General features: G+C 39.6%; 1 protein-coding gene across 9 annotated transcripts in view; it reads right to left on the bottom strand.

Moving 5' to 3' along the window:
* The window catches only part of sox6 (SRY-box transcription factor 6), a 141,058-nt gene extending 132,930 nt beyond the window's left edge, over positions 1-8,128 (bottom strand). For 3 of the 9 annotated variants that reach the window (XM_042411192.1, XM_042411183.1, XM_042411124.1), the window contains exons 1-2: positions 3,637-3,835; positions 2,923-3,036 (exon numbers count right to left, since the gene is read on the bottom strand). The gene's annotated coding sequence lies outside the window, so the exon portion shown is untranslated. Of the gene's footprint in view, positions 1-2,922; positions 3,037-3,636; positions 3,836-5,049; positions 5,125-5,456; positions 5,839-7,421; positions 7,444-7,920 lie in introns of those variants that run through there. The other 6 variants (XM_042411133.1, XM_042411143.1, XM_042411170.1 and 3 more) reach the window with 6 other exon arrangements.
* Between the last annotated feature and the right edge of the window lie 4,276 nt (positions 8,129-12,404).

A 12,404-nucleotide genomic window follows, 5' to 3' on the forward strand; every position in this document is an offset into this window, starting at 1 on the left:
ACCATCTTCACACAGCCACTGTACAAATCTTCATCTGATTCATAAAAAACAATGAGCCTGACTAATTCCTCCACCTGATTACCGTCCCAGACCTGTGTCAGGAACAAGCGGCCACCAAGGCCCTTCCAATTAATTCTACATATTAATGTGTGATTTAAAAAAATCAACAGAGGCTACTTACCATAGCCTAGACTGTTGCATTTTGAAGTCAAAGTTAATTATGCACAACTATGCAATGGACTAAAAGAAAATGTCCAATTATTTTGAGAAAAACATATTCAGTGGGAGAGTGAATGATACAGATCAAAATGGGCCACTTAGGTTACTCGTGCAATTATACAGTTCCTGTGAAGATACACATATTTAGATTTTTTTTTTTTTCATCTGTAATCCTTTAATGTCAGCAATACTGTTCACTTACAGCAGCCAGGGGGACACAGAGATCTAACAGAGCAGAATAAAACTGCCCCGACCCTTGTCGATGTTCAGTAAGTGCTGGCACACATAGGTGCTATTTGTTTTTGAATAAAAAAAAATAACATGCTTAAGTTTCATCTGTAACAGAAGAACCTGAGTTCAAGGAAAAACATGATGTTAACAAAAAAAAAAACATCTCTCAATCAGCTTGTGGGCAATTTAACAGCCAAAGCTGGATGAAATTCAAAATGTTAAAGCTTGAGATTCTTTTTCAAACAACTGGTGTGTTACACTCCCATTAATCTGTCTGGCTCCATGTTCTCATAGCTTTTCATTTAAGATGGTAACTTCGTGGAGGTGATGCCCCACTGTCTGCTTGTGAAGACTCAGTCAGACCATCAGTATTTCATCAGTATTTCTCGTCTTCGAGAGTGACAATGGTGCGCACTGAGAAAAGCCACAATTTCCTCCTGTATGAGCACTTCATCCAAACAGATCTGCACCATACTGATTTTTTTATATACTGTCATCAACGCACAAAAAAACCACAAAAAAACCCCCCCAATCCCACCAAATCCTTATTTGGTGCACGGAGGAGGGCGATTGACACCACCAGAGTTCTCTTTCACTGCATGTATTCATTATACAGAATACAGTGCAGCACCTAATCACGATGTCCTGTGAAAGGAAACTATGCATCATGACAGAAGTGACATGTTACTAACTTGTCAAAAACTTCTTGTTGGAGGGGACAAATTACAGCTAAAAACTGCTACGGCATATTCCCATCAGTTTTGATCATTGTTGAAATATTCTACAGCAAATTAGATAACACTTAGAAAGACAGATGTCACAACATGTGCTGCCACATTTATTATCTCCTGCAGTCCTCCGCCCTTCTGCTGCCCCCCCTCACCCCCCCCGCTTCTCTACCTTTACCAGGCCTGCTGTTGTTTACCTCCTCTCATCTTGTTTATCATCAGGTCTCAGCCGCTCCCTCCACTAGCACGAAGAGAGGGAGAGTACCTATGCATCCCCACAGCCGCCGAACCCCCCCCTCCCCCCCTTCTATATCTGCTCTCTCCCTGCCCGCATCCCAGCAGCGTCCTGTCACTTGGAACAAAATAGCTGTCTCTCTGCAAACCACTGTGTATACAGAACGATAACGCGATGTGTAAGGTCTCAGTTATGCGGTCTAAATGACATCTGGACAGGCGAAACAGAGTGGCTTTTTGGATTTTGACATTTGAAATCAAAAACAACAGCAGTGTTTATCCGTGTGTCGAGAGTGAAGACATTTTTTGCAAAATATCCAGCATAGGGAAAGTATCACACATGCATAAGTGCACACAGGCTCACACAAACACAAACGCACACAATAATAACGATAAAAAACAATTGCACTTTTACATCTATGAGAATAATATTAAAATATCAAACTCTGGAGTGACTGCTGCAGCCTCTTTATATCTCTGACTTTGTATGAAACAATCTACATATCACACATATTATTAACACCGTTTGTAACATTGCTCCATCTGCACATGACAACACATAACTATTATTTATAACACTGTTGCAGAATTAGGTCGATATTAGAATGGTTTCCTCCTTCTCCAACTGTGAAATCAGCTTATCATGAGTTGGAATTGGTTGTAATATCATTAAAGAAATTCTGTTTGGCAGGGGGAATACACTCCGAGTAAAAGTGTTACAGCAGAAGAGCAAGGCCATAAAATGAAACCTACAGAAACCAGCGCTTTCATTTGCATCACCGTGTGGCTCACAGATATATAACAGCTGAGTTTTAGCAGGGAAATTAAAATCACACATAACAATGAATAAAATAGATCTGCAAGCTCGAACCTGATGCAGGTACTTTTAGTCGTCTTTCCTTTTGAGTTGAATCACACTTGTAATAAAATTCCTAAACATAAAACAACTTCTGCCATTAACTCTGAATGACCAGATTCACCTTCTGCATTAACCAAAAGCATCATCATATATAGGGTAAGATATAGAAAGATATGCAAACAATAAAGCACCTTTCTTTCTGCATCCCTTCCCCCCTTCTCTCTCTCTTTCCCTCCCTCCCTCTCTCCTTCTCTCTCTCTCTCTCTCTCTTTCGCTCCTGCTTTTTTCTTTGATCTCACTAATTGCTGGCACAATATAGTTTTAACAAATCCTACCTGTAGATGATGAGGACAATTAACAGTAAATCTTTAAGTAAATTCAATTCGTGGCACTTAAGAGTAAATAAATGTCATAATGGGATCATCCACAACATTTCTGTTCCACTCAATAACACATATAATATTTAAAAATTGCAATAATCACAATGTTTCATGATGGGACAAAAAAAAAAGGATTCCCAGTAGCAAAGTTGCTCTTGCAACACGGGAGACATTGGACTTGGACAGAGTGCAGGATATGTTTAGACATAAATGAGCTAGGTGGCTTCTCCCTTTCATGCCAAAATGAAAGTCCTAAAATCTTTGAACTTACTGGCACATCAGCTTCAGCGAGTCTATATCTTATGCTGAGTCCAGGTGGGAAATGCTGTCTTTCTCAGTCTTGCAAAAACCTCAAGTCACCCCGAGATCCACTCGCAGATTACTCCTTGAAAATACAGAAAATGCGCAAGGCCAGTCAGTATGAAATATGACAAATATGATATCATTGCCCTGCATTTCTGGTTAACTATCACGCACCCGCAAATTGACTGCCTTTAGAGGTTAATTCGACTGCAATTACTGCAAAAGAAAAGCAAAAATGTCCCGGGCAATATTGATAATAAAAAAAAAAAAAACAGCAAGAGATTATTTGAAGATGGTCGCATTGCCAGAAAATTTATGAACATTTCAAATTTCTCTGGTGCTTAAAATGCACATTCAAGTTGCATGTAACGTTTGCAAAGGAGGTGTACAAAGGAATAAGGTAATTAATTTAGATGCCGGTAGTTCCCCTGTGCAAAAATATATGAGAGATGTTAAATAAGAGCTAAGTGCGGTTCTGTGGCATCAAAGGGCGCTTTTCACTCTTTCCTCTCTCTCGCTCTTTTGGCGAGCGACACGCTGAGCTGCACAAGCCGTCAGAGACAAACTCTTATAGAGACAGAGCCGAGTGTCCCTGTATAGCAATCAGGACAATGTGCTGAATGGGCAGTCTAATTATAAATGTGCCATTTAGACTTGCATTTGGTGTCCAGAACCGCCTTACCTTATGAGGAAACCTGCGTTCACTCAGCTACATTAAGAGCAACTGTTCAAAAGAAAACACCAAATGGTCTGAACTTTACTCCGAGCGCAGAAGATTGGTTTTCTTTTTTCTTTTTTTTTTTTTCTTTAACTCGGAAGAAGTGTTATTGTGTGTGTGGAGTTTTTAGCAAGGAAAACGCGAGAGATAATTATGTTTTCATTAATTAGCCACAGGTGTGTTATTTGTGTGGTCACAAAACGCACGTGCTCAGCTTTTAATAAACAGAAGAACTGTTCAATTCAATTAAAAAAAAAAAGCTCCCAGTTTCTGATTCTTTGCTTACTGAAATGTCACAACTCCTGGAGCAGTTTTTTTTTTTAAAGGCTCGTTTTCTACACTGTGTCTAAATTTGGAAAACACTTAAAAATGAGTGGCCATCTCCACGGTGTCAGTTTCATGCTTGTTCAATGACATTTCACTTAAAACGCCTCAATTTATGATAAATCTGGAAATTAATTATAAAGTTTGTGACAAATAATTTTTTTCCCTCATGGACAATGTATTAGATTTTTTTCTGTAATTTCCCAGCTCTTAAAAATAATCAAAGTCTATATTGTGTTCTAAAAATATTCAAGCAGTGTTTATTCTAACATAAGGCCCGGTGATAAATTGTCGGAATCGTCTTTCAGCAGCAACAACCGCATAAAAAAGCAAGAAAACAATTAATACTCATTGGGTACATTTGCACTATTCACAGAACAACTTCTGTCTGTTCAGCCCGACAGCGCCGAGCTTCAGAGCTTTCGGCTTAAATGGAAAACTGTCTGTGCAAGTACATCTTCTCTAAATGGACAAGACTTGCGATTGTTGAATTTAATTTATGACTTATGCATTCTTTAGAGGTCAATTCCCCTGACCTCCCGAGAAAGTTAAAGAAGAGCAACTTCCCAGGCTAAACGGGGGCCAGACTAGACTGTAGGTTTCTGTAAATTTTAAAAAAAAAGAAAGAAAGAAAAAAATCACAGAAAAATCTACGAGTGAGAAGGCAGTTTGGGAAGAAAGAGCCCTGGAATATTTAGTTATAATGAGACATGAGCGAAAGCTTCAAATAAACTTGTCCACCTCACATGCAGAGACAGGAAACCTACCAGGGCGCACGTCATTGTCAATGAATGGTACCGCTGTGTGGACAGAAGTGAAACTGCCACCAGCAGAAGAAAGTTACGGGACATGTAAACACAGACTCTAACGCGCCGACAACGTTTAGATATTTAATAGTTCGAGTTAACAGACTAACAATCACCACTTATTTACGAAGCTCGGCCACAGTGTTATCGGTCTTAACGCTGCAATTTAAACTGTACAGCCCGTGTCCGCTTGCACGGCTTCACGTTGCTGAAACAGATAAAGATAAAACAAAGAATGATGTCAAACCTTCAGACAGTGCTTCAAGTTGTTACAGAGTTCAGTTAAGATGAAGTTAGATGATGAATTTAACACATATTTGCCGATTCTGCGGCGAGCTCGAGCGCCTCCGAGCCAGCACGTAACGCGCCACTCGCGTCTCGCGTGCACTTCGCTTGTTTTGGTGAAAGCGACGCACCAAATAATCACAATAATTAAAGTTCGCCAGTCTTTCTACCCGTCACAAAATGTGCGAACCCGTGTAAGCTTCACACATAAATTACTTTTTGGAAATGTTTTGAGGCGAAATGCGCGTAACGTGACGGAACATTGAGCTGACAGCACGCTCGACGTTTAGAAATCAGCAATAAAACACTGAGTGAAGATATCAAGACAACATAGAGCATGTTGAAAAGTACAGCAGACGTGTTGTTTACCTTGATGATCTCAGCCGGGGAGAAGATAATTGTGCGTCCTTTCCCGTGCGTAAAGACAGCTAGACTCGGCTATACTTTGTAGAAAATGATCACTGGGGCTATCTGTTGAGCGAAAACTTAAGTCTGCTCACACGGGGCCATATGAGGAGATCCCGCACACTCTCTGTGAAGTTCAGCTGTCCAAAACTACAAGTACCTTTTGTTGTTCGCCTATCTGTTCTTTATCTCACTCTCTCTCTCTCTCACTCTCTCTCTCTCAGACAAGAGAAGACGATGGGTAGAGCTGCTGTCAATCTTGGCAATCAATGCGCGCAGCCATGTCGCAAGTATTCAAAGCATTTCCCGTCGTGCAACATCAGAAAGTGAGTGGCCAGGGCATTGATCTGAGGAAGGCAAAGAGGCAGGACTCCCCCTCCTCCTCCCAGACAAGAGATGCGAGAGAGAGAGAGAGAGAGAGAGAGAGAGAGAGAGAGAGAGAGAGAGAGAGAGAGAGAGCGAGGGGGAGAGAGAGAGAGAGAGATTTGTGGTGAAATAAAAGTGGAGACAGGGAGGATGGTTGTTACTGCCCGCAGTTTAGTCAGTTTAATAAGTTTACTTATATGAACATCACTTACAGGCTACACAGCGACTGCAAAGTTAAGGATGATATCCCCCCCCCACCCCCCACCCCCCCAGAGATGTTACGCTTTTTCCTTTGTTGACGCTTTTTTATTTGTTAAGTGAGAAGAAAAATAACGCACTGACCTCTTTAACTTCAGTGAAAGTGATGCAAAAATGCAAAAGACAAATAGATCCGGCTGATGCGGGATAATGAGAGCAGGTGAGAGAAACACATAAGAGTTCAGGCACCAGTTTAGACTTGTGTGATACAAGAGATTTTTTATTTTTATTTTTTATAAATGAAAGCAGCACAAAAATATATCAACACAAGACTCCTCTCTCTTGTTCTTGACGTGTTTTTAGATTGTCATATAAGAGATATTTTTGATTTACAGATATCCAGATATTTCCAAGTTCTCCTCAAATATTTGCAAATTCTACATCACATTGTGCACCACAGCTTGTCTGGATTTCAAGATAATTATTTATCCTATACGTTCATCATAGTGTCCTAATCAAGCAGAGCGTTTAACATTTATTTCCACGCCGTCTATTTATTATCAGACAATTAAATTATTACATTTAAAGAACATGTCAAAAGTAGAAGAATTATCTTCATGGACATGGTCAATTTTGAGAGTTACACTCTTTTAATTAATAGCCCGAATTCAGAGACAAAAATACTGATTATTGTGCAATTGTTTAAAATATCTCTAATAAGGACAATGACACGAGAACAAATATTACTTTCCAGCTTTACATTTATCAGTATTTTATGCCTTTAATATTCACAAACCTTCACAGACTGACACATTTTATTGTTTAGCTTTTGAATAAAATTTAATATGGGCTTTTAATACAGAAGCTGTAATCAAATAGTCGTGTTATCAGCATATTAATACATGTCCAATTAACAGTGTGTTTGACAGATTTGAATTAATCTATATTATGTTTTTTAAAAGATCCGGGAGGGAAAAAAAAAGTCATGTGGCATCTGAAATGAAAGCAAAGGTCCAGCGGCTGACCTGGCAGACCCACAGGTTGCGATCACTCGCCAAAACAGAAGCTTCTAACAATGAGACACTTATCCGTATTGAATGAGCATATGTTTTAAATTATCACCGAGCTTGGAGGAGGCCCACAGTGTGCCAAACACACAACAGCAACTATTCTCAGTCCATCAGAAAAAAGCACCCCCAAAAAAAGAACAACACAAATGACGGCAAAGTTGTAATCTGTAGCTATACATCAGCAGCAACATTGAAGCCCAACATACAGTAAAACACCATCACTCCGTTATTCAACATGCAAGTGTCACAGAGTTGTCTGTCACGTATCATATAATGTGAATAGAAAGTTACTTACAAAGAGAAGAGACAGCAGGAGGAAATTCTGATTGTTAACTGCAGAGTCACATAGAACTAAAGGAAGGAGGAGAAGCGGAGAGACACATGGAAAGGGGGGGGGGGGGGGGGGGGGCGAAAGAGAGAGAGGGGGAGAAAGAAAGAGTGAGAAGGAAGGGGGGGGGGGTTGGCTATAGAAGTCATCTACAACATCTCATCAGATCAGGATCCTGTGCGCCTTTCTTTCTTTCTTTCTTTCTTTTTCTCTCTTTCTTTCTTTCTAAGGTGAAGTAAATCGCACCACAGCTCCATCAGCCGCGCGTCTGCTTCACACCTTTACACGCCTAAGTTAAATTTCCTGTATGTCACTTTTCAGTCCCTCTAATTTTTATTTTCCCTTCTCATTCACTGGGCCGCACAGTCTTCAGTGTCTGGTGTGTGTGTGTGTGTGTGTGAATGTAAATTTGAAATCTTATTGAAGGAGAAAGAAAGAAAGAAAGAAAGAAGGAAAAAAGACTTACCTTCCCGAGAATAAACTTTTTTTTCTCAGTTGTTCTGCGGACACTTTGAACTTGAGATCCTCCTGAAGTGAAACTGAACACCTGTCACCTACTTTATATCAACATGAAGCTCGCGCACAGATTAACACAGTTGTTTGGTAAAATCATGAATAATCTGGGTGACAATCTAATACAGTATTATGCAGATCCATGCATGATGATTCATATGTGATATCTGCTGTGTGTGAAGCCTCTTCTTAGAGCGGACTTTTTCCTCTCACCAACCGGCCTGATATGTGTGTTTCACGTGTCTCATACGCCACCTTTTGGACACTGTGGGAAACACATTCAGACGTCGAACAAATGACCGGACAGACAAAATGAAATCCACTATTTAGGCCATAGGGTTATGCTTTTTTGTGCTACTTTAAATTATGTTTAAATGTGGTTAAAACTGCATTTTACTCTGATGCAGGCTGTCATTGTAATAGATTGCATCTTAGCAGCAAAATCCTCCCAACTCTTATAGATTACTGTTTTTGCATTGCACTGCATTGTTGCTGCTTTCAAAAACAATAATCTGATCAGCATCAGAAGAAAAATGGTGATGCAAAAGGACACAACTCATTCTATTTGGCTCGACTTGATATCTATTACAAGGCTTTAACCTGAGCAGTGAGAGTCGATTACTTATGGGTGCAGCTGAGCAGGTGCCAGCGGGTGCCAGATAGTTCTCAAAACACAAATATAGTCTACTATTTTTATAGAGGTGACTGTAATGGCTTCCTCTTTATAGCTCAAATGGTAGCGCAATGAAGCCCACATGAATAGCAAAAGACAGTCCAACTTGTTGGGGGGTAAGGCAGACACATTTGCATATCCTGTGAGTCTTTGATGCATCTTGAAATTCAAGTCTAGCCCATAAATATTTGAAAAGGAGAGTGCATGAAAATCAACATTTTTGTTACATTAAATTAACATGTGTTCTTCTCCTGTTCTGCATGGTTAATTAGAGAACGCCATTCAGTCAGTGAGTGAGGATGAGGAGGGAGGGAGGGAGGGAAGGAGGGAGGTGGGGGCTGCTTTGATTACAGTGCAGCTAGAGCAGGTTTCAAAGGTGTGCAGCTGATTCATGCTTAGGAAGAGAGTGATTAGTATTCTCGATGAGGATTCACAATTATCTACATTTTTTTTTTTTTTTCTTCTGAGTAAGATTTTAAACTTTAAACCTTCAACATGACATTAAGCCAATGAAATCAGAAAATGTGGGTTAACATACCAGGATATGAAACAGAGCTTTTAATTGTTTCAAATTCATTCTGACATGTTGTGTTGGTGGCAAGACAGATTAACACGTTAATTACAGATGTGCACAAACTATTTTGATCTGTGGAGTGAAACAATAAGCTGCATGTCATGGAATGTGGTCATTATGGAGAGATGTTTTACTGTTGTATAACCCTGCATCCGCTGCAAATTAAACAAACCCAGCAAGGGCAAAGATGATGGCAACGCTTCAGCCACTCCTCCTTCACTTGAATGCAGAATTTTTTTATTTTTTTATTTTTTTTAGTATTCATCAGTCGCTCTGCAAGGGGTTGAGCAACACCTTTGCTTTTCACTTGCTTTTAAATCATCAAAAAATTTTACAGACATTATTTTTTTATGTTTATTGCTTTATTCAGTCTGTGCCAGACAGAGATTACACCAACAGTAGCAGTTCAAATGGAGTTAGAGAGTTATGGGGAAAACATTTACCACCATGACACCAGGCAGGATAAGTGATGTGAAAATGAAGTGATGGATACGTCGTTATTTTAAATGAGTAGTTTTTGAATATAAATGCAGGCTGTGGTGAATTTGCTTTGTAGTTTTCCAGTTCACAACAGTGTCCTGAATATTTATTGTTGTGTACTGTGAGAAAAGTGTAAATCTATGACTTACTGTATGAAGATCTTCTTCAGTGGCAAGGGATTAAATAATCCTACATACCTGCCATCAGTGAGATGGTGCTGCTCATGACACGGTCAACCACTGACACGGTCAAGATGTAAAGAACCGTCATCTACCAAACCACTATAACTTAGTCATTACTGAATGCCATTATGCAATTAACTCAAACACTATTTGCATACATGCAAATCGTCTCTCTCCCAATTGGACTTGCAAAGTGGGACGCTCTGTTCTCATTAGTTGACCCAAATCTCTTACTTGTGACTCTGGATTTCATCAAAGTTTAGTCAGGATCTAATATTTCCTTTCAAGTTAACAGAGAACCACTGATTAATCATGTTGAAATAAGAAGTGCAACATGCCAATTCTAATTATATAGTTTTCAGGGACATCATCACACAGCCTGTGCCAACAATACTACAAATATCAACTCATGAATACACTTATATGTGGTAGCATATGTGTAATGTATTTCTTAATACATAATCCACATTTTTTTGTTATTTGAGGTCTAATCAGGAGTCTGGATATGTGAGTTTCTTGTTTTTCATAAGAGCTAACAACAGTAGCAGTATTTCAGCAAAACATCTTATTAATTATGGCTTAATCTGACAGTTGCAAGACGAGTCCTGCCTGGTGTATTTTAAAAACACTGATGCGTCACTGTGATACTGTACTGTGGATCTGCGGATGCATTTGTAGTCTTTTCAGGAGAGACGCTGAATGAAGTAAATTTCACTTAGCTCAGTATGCGTGTGTGTGTGTGTGTGTGTGTGTGTGTGTGTGTGTGTGTGTGTGTGTGTGCGCATGGAGCTGCTAGATTAAAGAGGAGGCCCAGGGGCATTTGCTTCATTTACAAAGCAATTGCTTTTATGTACAAAAAGCCCAATTCACTGTAGGTATTGTAAAAGCCTTCCGTTTAAGGAACACAAGATTATTGTTTTATGTAACACCTTTTCAACACACACTTAATGATTAATGTTGGAGGAATTGTGTCCTCTTACTGGTTTAATATATTAAGATAGTAACTGTATGACTTAATATTTTATATTTTTGTATCTCTCAAGAACTATAAAACCTTGACACAATGGCTTTTTATCTAAAAGATGACACAAATGGTATTGTTTTAGTTACTGCAAATAGTTAGGTTAATGTGCAGCGTGACTGTAATTCAGCTTTCCCTCTATTCTTTTTATAGCATGCATGCACGTTAGGAGGAATATTCAGTGATTCCTAACTCTTCAATTATTCAACAAATCACCATTCCATTTCTTACATATTAAAAAATGTACCATATGTGGAGCTTGAAAATGATAAAACAGCATAAAATACTGTTTTAAAATCAAAGCACCTATTGCATCGGCTTCCTTGGTTTCATTTGTACAATTGGACTACAATCCGGGTCCCCATGGTGTGTAAAGGAGGCGCCGGCTGTGTTTCCACTGTAGTCTAATCCTCAGACATTCACAGCAAGTAACAATAATATTTATGTGATGGAAATAGATATCAATGGGAATCAGTGTGGGATTTCTCCTTTCTCTGCTGCTGTCAGGGGAAAGCTGTGAATATTTTACAAATGCAGTGTAGTGAACAATATAGACCGGAGAACAAGGTCAAAATCCTCAGCATGGTCTCAATAGGCTCTTCCTTTCAACCATACACCTGGCAAAAAAGAAACCTGGCAAAAAAAAAAACCAGCAGCAAAACCTTAACCTGACCAGCATCACTTTAAGCACACTATGAACACTGGAACAAGACTCTCTCAGTTTTGTGATTTTAAAAGTAACATTTTATTTTCTGCTACTTACTTACTGCTTACCTAGTTAGTACATCTACAAAAACTACTCTCTAACAAGCATCCCTGTCAGGAAACTGAGCAGTATGTGTCTCTCGGCATCTGAAAAAGCATTTCTGAAGCCAGTAAGTATTTAGTAACGGATTAATGCGGGAGGCCTTGATTGCGTTTAACAGAACAGGACCCAATTAGCATAATAGGCCCTCTTTCATTCTCTTTGAAGTCCAGAGCATAGAATAACAAATGTATACGAACCACCAGCCAAACGTCAATACATGGAAATGCCACAATCCTCAGTGGAGGGTCTTGGGTGAATTTTTGCAGGAGGAGGGAAAAACATCCCATTTTATTGCAAAATAAGCAGAACAGAGGATGTGATGGGTCTTCTAGCCACCAGGGCCAGCAGGCGCAGTGGGGCCCCGATCCTGGAGGAGAGACGGAGGCAGAGAGGATGTGGCTGCACCCACCGTGGAGCTGAGGGAGGTGCATCCTTTCTCTCAGGTGTTGTCAAAGCACGCCACGCAGCAGACGAGTGAAAGTAATTACTCTCCAATTAAAGATAAAGATGTCACTTGGGAGGGAACCGCAACACAACGGCTCACTATCAGAGAAGCGAAGGAGGGCGAGGCGCCGTTTGCATTAAAAGAAGTGTGCATCACATCCTATCAAGTGCGTGCACCAGGGTTATTCATGATAAATATAACATGATAAATATTTGTGTTGAAATCTGTAAGATTCTAAGCAAGATAATAACAAC

This window comes from Thunnus maccoyii, chromosome 1 (assembly GCF_910596095.1).
Source record: "Thunnus maccoyii chromosome 1, fThuMac1.1, whole genome shotgun sequence".
Classification (NCBI taxonomy): domain Eukaryota; kingdom Metazoa; phylum Chordata; class Actinopteri; order Scombriformes; family Scombridae; genus Thunnus; species Thunnus maccoyii.